The sequence below is a fragment of the Rana temporaria genome, chromosome 12 (assembly GCF_905171775.1).
Source record: "Rana temporaria chromosome 12, aRanTem1.1, whole genome shotgun sequence".
In the NCBI taxonomy this organism is placed as follows: domain Eukaryota; kingdom Metazoa; phylum Chordata; class Amphibia; order Anura; family Ranidae; genus Rana; species Rana temporaria.
The window spans coordinates 91,029,145-91,043,274 of NC_053500.1; the positions used below are offsets into that span (position 1 = coordinate 91,029,145).

The window sequence follows — 14,130 nt, forward strand, 5'->3', positions numbered from 1 at the left end:
GAAGCCAAAATTTTCATCATAATTTTCAAGTCTGTGTTAATTAAAGAAATAGGGCGGTAGTTAGAACAGAGTCCCAGGTCCTTACCCGCTTTAGGGATAACATGTATATAAGCTTTGTTCTCTTGGGTAGGAAGGGGATCTCCCCGTCTTATAGCATTAAAAAATGTACATAGTTTTAGTAAATCAATCAACCTCTGTGTTTTCCGATTCTGTTTCATATCCCTTTAATAGCAAAATTACTGGGCAAAACAAACCTATTTTAAAATTAAAGAACCACCAACCATAACAGAAATATGGCAGAAGGCAGTTAGTTTTTCTGTAAATAGAACGCACATGTAGACACGTAAGTGCAAATGTGCACCGGCGTATGCGCGCGCCCGAGTCACAAACCAATATACGCCTAAAACCTGATCACCCTACGCCGACGTATCTTGCACACGCCGGCATAGCGTGGGCGCAAATATGGGCTGGACGCATGTTGCTTCTCCAATTGATTGGGCATTCAAATATGCAAATGAGGGAAATACGGCGATTCACGAACGTGCGTGTGCCCGGCGCATGCTACGCAGGGTGCACGTAAGTTGTACGTCCGGCGCAAAGTTATTCCCCATAAAGGAGGTGCAACCCGGCAACAGACGTGCACAGGTCAGCTGGAGAGCAGCTGCAGCAGCACCGTTACGGACGAGCTGAGCAACCATACTTGCAGGACAACACATCTGTATGCCAACATGCCAGGGGCAGCCATGGTCATAGCACTACTGCGTCCACAGGCACGGAGGAGGGCTCAGGAGAGGATATACCGAACGCGCGTGAACGTCTTTGGCATGGGGGAATCGGAGGTGTATCGCATCTTCAGATTCAGCCCTGATGCCATCCTGGAATTAGCCACAGCCCTGCATGATGAAATCACCAGCCAGACAGAACGCTCACATGCAGTGCAGCTTCTGGTCAACACTCCATTTCCTCGTTAGTGGATCTTTCCAACGTACAAGTGGAGTCATGTCTGGGATGTCACAATCCACCATGAGCAGATGCGTGCACCAGGTTGTCCCCGCAATCCTCACAAGCATGTCCCACCACATCATTAAACCAACCCATGAGCATCTGCGACAGAAGGCAATGCAGGATTTCTACAGAATTGCCGGATTCCCAGTGGGGGCCATTGATTGCACACATGTGGCACTACGGCCCCCCCGTGCCACAGAGCACATATACCGCAATCATAAGCAGTGGCATTCCATCAACATACAGGTGATAGCTGATGCCCAATGCCTCATATGGCACATCCGTGCCAAACACCCAGGGGCCAGCCACGACAGCTACATATACCGTCAAAGCAACATCCCAACAGAATTCGAACAGAACGTGTACAGGGACAGCTGGCTGGTTGGTGAGTGACATGGGAGTCAGGCATGACTGTCCGACCCCATGATGCAGACCTCACGAGGGGCCCCAATGCTCGGCTAACATCCTCCTGTCTTTTCCCTTCCAGGTGACTCTGCATATGCACTTGGGCCCCATCTCCTGACTCCATACCGGAATCCCCAAACCTTGCTGGCAGGAATGTCACACACACACACCAGTCACACTGTAGCATCACCGGGCAAACCCTGCCCCTGCAAACTGGTGTCCAGTCACCACTTCTGCACTCCTGACCGTGTGCAGTGACAAAATAAATAAAATAGGGATCATGCCATTGTCTGACGTGGCATGCCCTTACAGGAGGACGGCACATACATCTGTGCACGTCACACAAAACAAAAATAAAGCTCATACTCTGAGCTGCACTTGTCCAGAGGAGAGTCAGGGCCAGGCCTCGTGCCAAGGGTTCGGCTCCTCAATTGTCATGGCGACGACTCGGGTGGGGGGGTTGGATCATCACGAGGAGGTTCATCCCCTGGGCTTTCGCTCCTGGAGCTGATGGCAGATGTCCAACAACAAACTATGTACAGTAGTTCAAAAGCTGGAGTTCTCTCTTAACCACTTAAGGACCGCCTCCTGCACATATACGTCGGCAGAATGGCACGGCTGGGCACATGTACATACAGGTACGTCCTGTACTAGTACCCAGCCGTGGGTCGCGGGCGCACTCCCGCGACCTGGTCCGAAGCTCTCGCTGGAGTGCGCCGATCGTTCCCCGGAGCTGAAGAACGGGGAGAGCCGTGTGTAAACACGGCTTCCCCGTTCTTCACTGTGGCGGCTGCATCGATCGTGTCATCCCTGTTATAGGGGGACACAATCGGTGACGTCACTCCTACAGCCACACCCCCCTACAGTTGTAAACACACTTCAGGGAACACATAACCCCAACAGCGCCCCCTAGTGGTTAACTCCCAAACTGCAACTGTCATTTTCACAATAAACAATGCATTTTAAATGCATTTTTTGCTGTGAAAATGACAATGGTCCCAAAAATGTGTCAAAAGTGTCCGAAGTGTCCGCCATAATGTCGCAGTCACGAAAAAAATCACTGATCGCCGCCATTAGTAGTAAAAAAATAATAATTATTAAATAATTATTAGAACTATCCCCTATTTTGTAAACGCTCTAAATTTTGCGCAAACCAACCGTTTAACGCTTATTGCGATTTTTTTTTTAACCAAAAATAGGTAAAAGAATACGTATCGGCCTAAACTGAGGAAAGCATTTTTTTTTATATATTTTTGGGGGATATTTATTATAGCAAAAAGTAAAAAATATTGTTTTTTTTTTTCAAAATTGTCGCTCTATTTTTGTTTATAGCGCAAAAAATAAAAACCGCAGAGGTGATCAAATACCACCAAAAGAAAGCTCTATTTGTGGGGAAAAAAAGGACGCCAATTTTGTTTGGGAGCCACGTCGCACGACCACGCAATTGTCAGTTAAAACGACGCAGTGCCGAATCGCAAAAAGGGGCAAGGTCCTTTTAGCTGCATTTTGGTCTGGGTCTTAAGTGGTTAAATTGAAGAAGTGCAAATAAAAACTGTAGAAGAACTACAATGAACAACCAATGGCACAACTAGACAATTGGAACATGGTAATAGTCAATCGCAAGTCTAGAACGGTTTCAATGCAGTACAGAGAGTTGGACTCAGTGGGCCGGATTCAGATACATTGGAGTATCTTTAGGCGGGGCGTAACGTATCTCAGATCCGTTACGCCACCGTAAATTAGGGTGCAATTTCCCGTATTCAGAAAGAACTTGCGCCCTTAGTTACGGCGGCATAACGTATGTTGCGTAAGCCCGCCTAATTCAAATGTGGATGATGTGGGCGTGTTTTATTTAAATTCACTGTGACCCCACATATTTGACGTTTTTTACGAACGGCGCATGCTCGAAATTACGCCGCAAATCGTCATTGCTTTCGACGTGAACCGTATTTATCGGCGTATACCGCGCACTATTTTGCCCTGAAAATCAGGGCAAAATCGTGGGTGCGCGATATACGCCGATACCCCGCCTTTCCGCCCACAAGTTTGAATAACTGCGCCGGCATATACCGAGCGCAGTACACTCGTGTATCTTCGGGCAGTCTCGGCGCCTCTCGCACTGACGTCCTGAGCGTACAGGACGTCAGCGCGACAGTTGCCGAGCCTGCCCGACGATACACGAGTGTACTGCGCCCGGTATATGTTGGCGCAGTATTCAAACTCGGCGCAGGAAACGAGCGGGGAGGACGCTGCCGCAGAAGAATGCCGGACCCGCCGAAGAGGACACCCGACCCGCCGAAGAGGACACCCGACCCGCCGAAGACGGACGCCGGACCCGCTGAAGAGGACACCCGAAGCCGCAGAAGGACGCCGGACCCAACGAGGACGCCGCGCAAGACACCAAAACTGTAAGTACAAAAAGACAAAAAAACGTTTTTTCCACAGGATTGGGGGCCACTTTAGGGGTGCGCGGTATACGCGGGAGCGCGTTATACCGCGATAAATACGGTAAATTACGTCCAGCCCTATTCGCAAACGACGGGGGGACGACATCCATACTTAACATAGGATATGCCTCGTATAGCAGGGGTAACTTTACGTCGGAAAAAGCCTAATGTAAACGACGTTAAAAAATGCGCCGGGCGGACGTACGTTTCTGAATCGGCTTAACTACCTAATTTGCATATTCCTCACGGAAATATACGGAAGCGCCACCTAGCGGCCAGCGGAAATATGCAGCCTAAGATACGACGGCGTAAGAGAAATAAAGAGACTTACGCCGGTCGGATCTTAGGGAAATCTATGCGTAACTGATTCTACGAATCAGTCAGTCGCATAGATACGACTCAGAGTTACGACAGCGTATCCGGAGATATGCCGTCGTAACTCTGTTGTGAATCTAGCCCAGTGTCTTGAAACCGGTTGTTAACGGCCTTATTCCTGTTTCTGCCTCTTCCTAGCAGACGCTTCAGTGCAGCAATCAAGGGAATAACTTCAGCAATGGAAGCATTAGCTGAGCTTATTTTGTTTGTTAACTGTTTAAATGGAGATAGTTAAAAATTGTTTGTTTCTTCTAACATCCACTGATGCGCACTCAGTGTTGCCGGCAGCTCGTAATCTGCAATGTATGCAGCTAAAACATGCTTTTGTTCGAAAAGACGTTTCAGCATATAGTAGATGCTGTTCCAACGAGTGGCTACATCTTGCTGCAGTCTTTCAGTGGCATGCCAAACTGTATCTGCAAAGCCTGTAATCTGGAATAAGCAAGCAGAGAATGCTTAGTGACCCACAATTTTTCTTCCTTTTGATACGATTACAGATATGGTGCGCTGACTCGGCAATCCTTCATTCACAGCCAATTGCAGCGTGTGTGCCATACACTGTATGCTTTTATGTTCACTGTCCCCCATTGCCTGTGCCATGTTCCGCGCATTATCTTGGACAATCAAATGCACTTTAGACTTCTGATTGTGCCAAGCATTGTGCCAAGCTGCTGCAATATGTGATCTAACAAGCATGCATGCATTAAGTAGGATGTTTCGCAATTTAAATTTGGCATCTATCCACTGCGCTGTCAGGCTAAGCATGCTCGTTGGACTGATGTCTGAACTCCAAATGTCCGTAGTAAAACTGATTGCTATGTCGGTAGTCATGAGCTCATGAACGTGTTTTCTAACACTGCAAAACAACTCAGGTAGAAGTACACATGTTTTGGATGTTAGTCCTTCATCATAGCTAAGGACTATGGGGGTAATCCACAAAGATCCGGCGTAACGTAAATTTTCCCATTTAAGTTACACTGCCTTAAAATTTCTACCTAAGTGCCCGATCCACAAAGCACTTGCCTAGAAATTTTTGGCTGTGTAACTTAAATTCCGCCGGCGCAAGGCGTTCCTCTTTTCATGGGGGCGATTCCCATTTAAATTAGGCGCGCTCCCGCGCCGGCCGTACTGCGCATGCTCGTGACGTCATTTTCCCGACGTGCATAGCGCGAAATTACGTTACGCCGAGCTTTGTGGATCGCGATGGGTTCAATAAAGTTGCGTCGCAAAAAAAAAAACATACGGCGAAAAAAAAAAAATTCAAAACAAAAAAAAAACGCGTCGCTGGACAGAAGGGTCTGCTTTTACATGGTGTAAACAGTTTACACTTTGTAAAAGCAGCCCTAATTTTGCGTTTGCAAACTAAAACTTACGGAGAAAAAACGAAGCTGAAAAGCTTTGTGGATCTCCGTAAGTGCTAATTTGCATACCCGAGGCGGCATTTCGACACGAAATGCCCCCAGCGGCGGATGCGGTACTGCATCCTAAGGTCCGGCAGTGTAAGTCCCTTACACATGTCGGATCTTCTGCCTAACTATGGGAAACTGATTCTGTGGATCAGTTCCATAGTTAGAAACAGGGATACGACGGCGTAACAGCAGTTACGCCGGCATATCCCTTTTGAGGATCTGGCCCTATCAGCTTTGTACATGTACTTAATAAAGAAATACTATTTTGGATGTCATCCTGAGTGCTGAACATTCCTTTCCTTCACCATTCTCCAGGGTCTCGGCTTAAAAAAAAGTTTTGGGGTTCTAAATCATTCTTAATGACTAAGATAAAGTGGCTCTGCGCAAATGTTAGTATTACAAATATAAAGAGCTGCTGGCTCCACTGCAACAACTAACAAGGTAGAGTCTGAGGCCTCGTACACACGACCGAGAATCTCGTCGTAAATGAAACATCGTTTTCCTCGACGAGGTTCTTGTCAGGCTTGTCGAGAATATTGTCAAGCTTTCTTTGCATACACACTGTCAAGACAAAAACTCATCGTTCTCAAACGTGGTGACGTACAACACATACAACGGCACTATAAAGGGGAAGTTCCATTCCATTGCCACCACCCTTGGGGCTGCTTTTGCTAATCTCGTGTTGCCACGTGTTGGTAAAAGTTTGGTGAGAGACGATTCGCGCTTTTCAGTCTTCGTTTTCTGTGGTTCAGTTTGTGCTTGTGGCTTCGTATCTTGTCTTTCAGGGCGTGTGGTCAGGTCGTATTTGTTTTACAGTGCGTTCCTGGCCACTCGTTTCTGTTTTTCAGGTCGTTCTTCATAGGACTTGCTGTTCTTCAGTGCGTTCTGTTTAGTTTGTTCGTTCTGATTAGACGTTCATTTTCTAGCCATGTTGCAGTCGGTTTGTGTTGGTCTTATTGTTTTAGACCTAGACAAGGCCATGAACAGGGTGAGGAGGCGTTCATGGACCAAGAATCGGTTGCTCTGTAGGAACCAATTCTCTCATATACCTCTGCTGCGGGAGATCCAGGAGAATAATGCTGATGATTACAGGAATTTCCTTAGGATGTCTGGCCCCGTTTTCCAGCAGCTTTTGGTTTTGGTGTCGCCCTATATCACCAGGCAGGATACCGTTAATGCGGGAAGCCATCGGCACTGAGCAGAGGCTAGTGGCCACGTTACGCTATCTGGCAACTGGGAGAAGCTTGGAGGACTTGAAGTTCACGACGGGCATCTCCCCCCAGGCTCTGCGCCTCATAATCCCAGATACCTGTTCTGCTATAATACAAGTCCTGCATGACGACTATATGAGGGTAAGTTTTTCTCCTTTAAAATCACATTTAATGTATGCTAATGTATTGTATATTTTTCCTCCTTCCCTAATTGCCATGATTGTAATATGCTGTGAATGTCCCCTTTGCCCCCATGCGTGCTGTAAGCTTTTAATGCCCCTTTTTTGGCCTACATGCATATTTCCCTTCACTAACCTCCCCAGCATGCTATCCTGGGCCCAAAACACCTAGCCTATTCACTTCCCAATGTATTTTGTAAGATCCATTGTAGTGCTTTATCCTCCCCCCCCCCCCCTAAAATGTGTTTTAACTTCACTTTTTTTTTTTTGGAGGTCCCAAACTCATCTAGCCCCCCCCCCCCCCTTAAATGTTTTACAATGGTCCATCTGAGGGGGTGAGGAATGTGATAATTTGGCCTTATTTTTGTATTTTAATGCTCCTTAAAATAAATGTTTGAATGATGTTGGCCAATAATGTTTTTGTATAACCTGCTTGCAATGTTATGTGTAAAAGTACAATTTTTTTTTATCTTGTTTGATTCCACAGCTTCCGTCCACGCCACAGGAATGGCAGACTGTGGCATCGTAGTTTGCTACGCGGTGGGACTTCCCCAACTGCGGTGGAGCCATTGACGGGAAGCACGTCCACATCGTGCCACCACCCCGTTATGGTTCCCAATACTATAACTACAAGGGGTTTAATAGTATTGTGCTGTTGGCAGTGGTGTCGGCACAGTATGAATTCCTCTTTGTGTATGTGGGAAAGAACGGCCGGATGTCGAATGGGGGAGCCTTCAGGCAGACGGAGTATGCACTTAGTCTACAGAGCGATGATCTTGCATTGCCCCTGGATGCAGAGAATGTGGAAGGACTCCCCTTTGTGTTTCTGGCTGATGAAGCCTTTGGCCTGGGACCGCATCTAATGAGGCCGTTCCCCCAGCGGACCTCACCCCAGAAAGGAAGGTGTTCAACTACCGGCTGGCCAGAGCCCGAAGAGTTGTGAAGAACGCCTTTGGGATAATGGCCAGCCGGTTCTGCCTGTTTTTAACCTCTATTCACATGGCGGAATATAAATTAAACTACATTATTTTTTGTTGCTGCATTTTACATAATTTCTTAAGGAGACAGTCTCCTACCTATATGGCCACAGTTGGGCCCGAGGCCGGACTTGGCTCAAGTGTAATCGCCTTGCCGGGCCTAAAATATGTCTGTCCTGGCTTGCCCCCCCAAAGTGCCTGTGCAGCCCGGGATATATATGTGGAGTATTTCACGGGTAGGGGGGCCATTCCTATGCCAGCCAATCTGTAACTTTATTTATTGAAGAAAAAGCATAAAGAAATCTGTTGAAATTACATTTTTCATGTCTTGCTTGTGTTTATTTTAGCTGTCTCATAGTTTTTCCTAGTGTACTACTTGTAGTGTCAAGTGTATTTTCTTTATGAACTAACAACCATTTCACAGGTAACACCAAAACTAAACACATCAAAAGTTCTAGGGTATTTAAGAAAAACAAGCCACACTTTCTTGTTGTTTTTACCAAATTTTTACTTGGTGCATATTCACACACATGGTCTTTCTCAAATATTTGATGTGTGTATACATTTTGTTTTATTTTTTTAATTGCCATAAACTGGCATTTTTTTTTTTTAGGAAAAAAAAAATGACATAACACAAAATACAACAATGTAAACCTCTAGGCAATAACTCAGACATTCTAATTTTTATTAAATTGTCTACCTGCCCATAATAAGATGGGGTGTTGTCACCCCTAGACAAGCCAAAATTTGAAGATGCACACAGTCTTTTTAGGGTTAAAAATTAGTATTTCCCTCCTGATCCCTATTGTCAACATGCTATCTGCCATCATGGGTGATCAATGGACGTGTTTTGTGGGTGCAACCCCTTCTTCCTTTCACCTACTTGAGTTGCGAGGAAGGGGTTGCACCCACAAAACACGTACATAGATATCCAGAGATGGCAGATGGCACATGTTGACCCACTGTGTGCATCTTCAAATTTTGGCTAGTTTGAAAAAGTGCAAAAAAGTTTTGGTCAAACTGGGAACACAAAAAATTGTTTTTTTTTAGTTTCCCCCCCCAAGTCATCAATTATGTCATTAAATGTTTTCTCAATAAAGGCCATTTTTTGTTTGACGTACATCTCCCTACTGCACGCCTTGATTTGGAGGAGGTTGTTTTTGGCCCTGGAATTTGAGAATCGAGGCCTTTCTTCAGCCACATGTTCATCCCCTAAACCAAAAAAAAAAAGGGTATTTGGAAATCTGCAGGTCTACATCTCGTATTGCCTGAAGCTGTGGTGAAAGATACTGACCTGTTGTAGGAATTTCAACCACTTCTCCTTCCTCCACATCCTGGGTGGTCGGTGAGGTGTGGGTTCCTGGCGAGGTGGGCGGTGAGGTGTGGGTTCCTGGCGAGGTGGGCGGTGAGGTGTGGGCTCCTGGCGAGGTGGGCGGTGAGGTGTGGGTTCCTGGCGAGGTGGTTGGTGATGTTTGTTTTCTGTGCTCGGAGGAGTGGTGTCCTCCCAGTCTTCTGTCCCCTATGAGAATGAAACAAAAAGTACACTTGGCACACACATATTTGAGGGCAAAAATAGGAATCTTAAACATTGCTTGGAAGTGGGGTACAAGTGTCTGTTTGGGCAGTTACAAGCAGAAGACATGATTTTTGCAAACACTATTCTTGACTACTCACTTTTTTGGGGACAAGTTTCAGACATGTAGACACCCCAGAAATGCACAGGAGCACCTGTGTAGGTCACCCTAAAAAGGTTGTTCTGGTGGCACACACTAGTGCTCTTGAGTGCAGATGTGAGTGCCCTCTCCTTTAGACTGATGTAATTTTGATTTTAATTCTACTTACAAACACATCAGCTAGATACAGTGGCGGCCCGTCCATAGGGGGCGCCCGGGGCGCCGCCCCCCCTCCCCAGGCAGAAAAAAAAAAAAAAAAAAAAAAAAAAAAAAAAAATTGAATTTTTTTTTTTTTTTTTTTAAACATGTCCCTTTAAGAAACGTTTTTTTTTTTTTTTAAAGTCCTTATTGCACTGTGTATGGGCGCCGGGCACAGTGCGGTATTTTGTAGCGCTACGTCTGTGCAATCACAAGATTGCAGTAGCAGACGGCAGCTAAAATATGCCTTTGTGGCACAAACCGACGCGCCATTGTTCCCGGCGCGATGGCTTGCATTATAGCCGGGCGGGTGCAGTGAGTGCACAGCACACAGTGTGATAGAACTATGTCACCGCCCAGTGGGCGGTGCTTTCTTTCACACAGTCAAAGGACAGTCGGGAAGTGACGTCACCTCAGTCAGATCTGCAGCTCAATACTGCTCCGCCTGAGAGGATCTGCTTCAAAGAGGTAGGAAAGAACTGAAGCCTTCCCCATCATTATATTTTTTTGATATGATATTTCTTGGTAGGAAGCGGCCCCCCCCCCCTGGTTATTAGCTGAAATGTGTTTCCCACAGTTTATTAACATTTCTGTTAATAAAAGAAGGTAGAAGCCATGCCTTCCCCCAGGAAGGCATGGCTTCTACCTTTTTTTATTAACAGAAATGTTAATAAACTGTGGGAAACAAATTTTATCTAATAACCAGGGGGGGGGGGGCCGCTTTTTACCAAGAAATATCATATCAAAAAAATATAATGATGGGGAAGGCTTCCCCATCTTTATCTTTTTTTTATATGTATCGTGCTTGGTGAAAAGCGGCCCCCCCCCCTGGTTATTAGATAAAATTTGTTTCCCCAGCCCAGTCCCCCCCTGTGAGCATGGCGATTGCCGAATGTGGCTGAAAGGCCCCCGCTTATTGTAAGTTTTTTGTGGCCATTAGCAAAATGAACACCTTGTCCGAAATGGCGGCCGTCAGCACCACAGCCCCCCCCCCTCCCCCGCTTAATGCAGAAGTCAGCCAGCGCGGCACCCTCCAGCATAAAACTTTTTTTTTAATATACTATCTGGCCAAATAGGAAGCCGTCAGGACCCCCCCCCCCCCTTATTGAACGTTTTTAAACATTAATGCACATTGCACATTATGGGAGAAATGGCGGCCGTTAGCAGCCAAATCCCCCCACCTGCTTATTGAAAAAGTTTTCCAAATGCACATGGCTAAAATTGCTGCCCCCCCCCCCCCCCCCGTTATTGAAACAGGTTACAAAATGCACATTGCTTTCTGAAATGGCTGTCCCCCCCCCCCCCCCCCGGTTATTGAATTTTATTTAAATGCACATTGCTTTCTGAAATGGCTGTCCCCCCCCCCCCCCCCCCGGTTATTGAATTTTATTTAAATGCACATTGCTTTCTGAAATGGCTGTCCCCCCCCCCTGGTTATTGAATTTTATTTAAATGCACATTGCTTTCTGAAATGGCTGTTCCCCCCCCCCCCCCCCCCCCGGTTATTGAATTTTATTTAAATGCACATTGCTTTCTGAAATGGCTGTCCCCCCCCCTGGTTATTGAATTTTATTTAAATGCACATTGTTTTCTGAAATGGCTGTCCCCCCCCCCTGGTTATTGAATTTTATTTAAATGCACATTGCTTTCTGAAATGGCTGTCCCCCCCCGGTTATTGAATTTTATTTAAATGCACATTGCTTTCTGAAATGGCTGTCCCCCCCCCTGGTTATTGAATTTATTTAAATGCACATTGCTTTTTGAAATGGCTGTCCCCCCCCCTGGTTATTGAATTTTATTTAAATGCACATTGCTTTCTGAAATGGCTGTCCCCCCCCCCCTGGTTATTGAATTTTATTTAAATGCACATTGCTTTCTGAAATGGCTGTCCCCCCCGGTTATTGAATTTTATTTAAATGCACATTGCTTTCTGAAATGGCTGTCCCCCCCCCCCCCCCCTGGTTATTGAAACAGTTTATTAAATGCACATTGTGGCTGAAATGGCGGCTGTCTGGCAGCATCCCCCCCGGTTATTGTTTTTTTTTAAATGCACATTGTGGCTGAAATGGCGGCTGTCAGGTAGCAGAACCCCCCTCCCCCCCCCCACCACGGTTATTGAATTTTATTTAAATCTACATTTTGGCTAATATGGCGGCTGTCGGCTAGCATCCCCCCCCGGTTATTGAATTTTATTTAAATGTACATTTCGGCTTAAATGGCGGCTGTCAGGACCCTCCCCATATTAATTTAAATTTTGGTGGATAAAGGTGGATGACAGAACCCCCCCCCCCCCCTTATAATTTTTTTTTTTAATTACATCTTGGCAGAAATTAAAAGGAACCAAGCCCCCCCCACCCCCGCGCTTGTTCAACGTTTTTTTAATGGCTGAAATGGCGTCTGTCAGAACCCCCACCCCTCGCTTATTAATTTGTGGCGGCAGACGGCAACCCTGTCCCCCTCCCCCCTTTTTTTTAATGTAAATGGTGGCCGTCAGTTAGGCTCTGTTCCACTTGTGCAAATTGTCCGGGACTGGAAAGTTGCATGACAAGTTGTACTCGATGATTTACAATGAGAACCGTTCATATCTGTGCAACGTCAAGTCACAGCGACTTCAAAGTAGTCCCTGTACTACTTTTGTCTTTTGTCCCACTTTGATGTGACTTGAGGTCCTTAGACCTCCAGAATACCTAGACATTGCCTCAAGTCGCTGCAAAATCGCTGCTAAAAATTGTGGCAGAATCTTGCGACTTTCAGGCTAACGCAGCATGAAAGTTGCGCGATTCTGCCGCAATTTTGATGCGACTTGAAGCAATGCCTGTGTCTTCTGAGGGTCTATGGACCTCAAGTTGCATCAAAGCGGGACCAAAGTAGTGCAGGGACTACTTTGAAATCACACAGATATGAACGGTTCTCATTGAAAATCATGGGGTACGACTTGTCATGCAACGTTCCAAGTCCCAAGTCGCAGGACAAGTTGCACAAGTGGAAACGGTACCTAAATGAAAAGAGTTTTTGTGCATGTGAACTGCATTCTGATGAGTAAACTTCACAGTTAACATTGCGAGCCATCAGATTTGTCCATAGTCTTTACAGCACATGCACAGGAATAATGATCAGATTTTACTACCACAGGCGTAGTACCAATGGTAGTAAAATCCAATCGTTAAGGCTCCTTTCACACTTGTGCGACTTGAAGGTCACGTGATTTTGCCATGATTTTTGCCTTGACTTGAAGCAATGTCTGTGTAATCTTGTGTAATCTTGAGGTCTCTGTCTCAAGTCGCATTAAAGTTGGACGAAATTAGTACAGGGATTACTTTGAAGTCTCACAGATACCAATTGAACTCGTTGGAAATCATGGGGAATGACTGAGTGTGAAAGGACCTCAGGTTGTCTGTAGCACGTTTTCACTGCTGCTACCTGATCATTGATTTAGTCAGGGCTGTCTCGCAGGGCAAATGGGGAACTTCCCCTGGGCCCAATCTTTATAGAGCGCCCCGCGCTACCCGTGAATTAGGGTCTCAGGGACAGCTTTGCAGAGTGCAGTTGTGCACAGAGGACACGGGAGGCTGTATTCCTAATCTAGCTAGCAGTGAGGGGGCGGGGCCGGGAGCTCCACTGACCCCGCCCCATGTAGCCTGTATGCAGAGCGGCTGTAGTAAGAGGCGAGCCCCCTTTATACTGGTTGGGGAATACAGAGGTCCGGGGGTGGGGCGGGGCTGGGAGCTACACTGATGCGCCCACTCTGATCACTGGCTCTCACTACAGCCATGGGCGTAGGAACCGGGGGGGACGAATCCCCCCAGGAAATAATGCGGGGGGGGACAGGTATGATAAAATCCCCCCCAGGTTAGGAGGACTTGGAGCCAGGGACGGGTCACTGCTCAGCAGCACAGCGGGTGGGTGCCGTTGCGCCGAAGTTTCAGACACTCGCACTGGTCCCCTCCCTCCTCCTACACCCCTTGTTGTCTCAGGTGGTACTGGTAGCGCGGCGCCGTTGCGTAAAGCGTGCGTGCGTAATGCATGCAGCTTCAAACTCTAACCGCGCCAGGAGCAGAGGGGAATGACTGACCGTGTTAAAGCGGGAGTTCACCCATTTATAAATATTTTTTTTTCTCCCCTTAGCTTCCTGCTCGTTCGGTCTAGGGGAATCGGCTATTTGTATTAAAATATGAGCTGTACTTACCCGTTTTCGAGCTGCATCTTCTTCCGTCGCTTCCGGGTATGGGTCTTCGGGAGCGGGCGTTCCTT

General features: G+C 46.7%; 1 protein-coding gene across 1 annotated transcript in view; it reads left to right on the plus strand.

The window, feature by feature from the left end:
- The window catches only part of MLX (MAX dimerization protein MLX), a 198,371-nt gene that overhangs the window by 132,863 nt on the left and 51,378 nt on the right, over positions 1-14,130 (plus strand).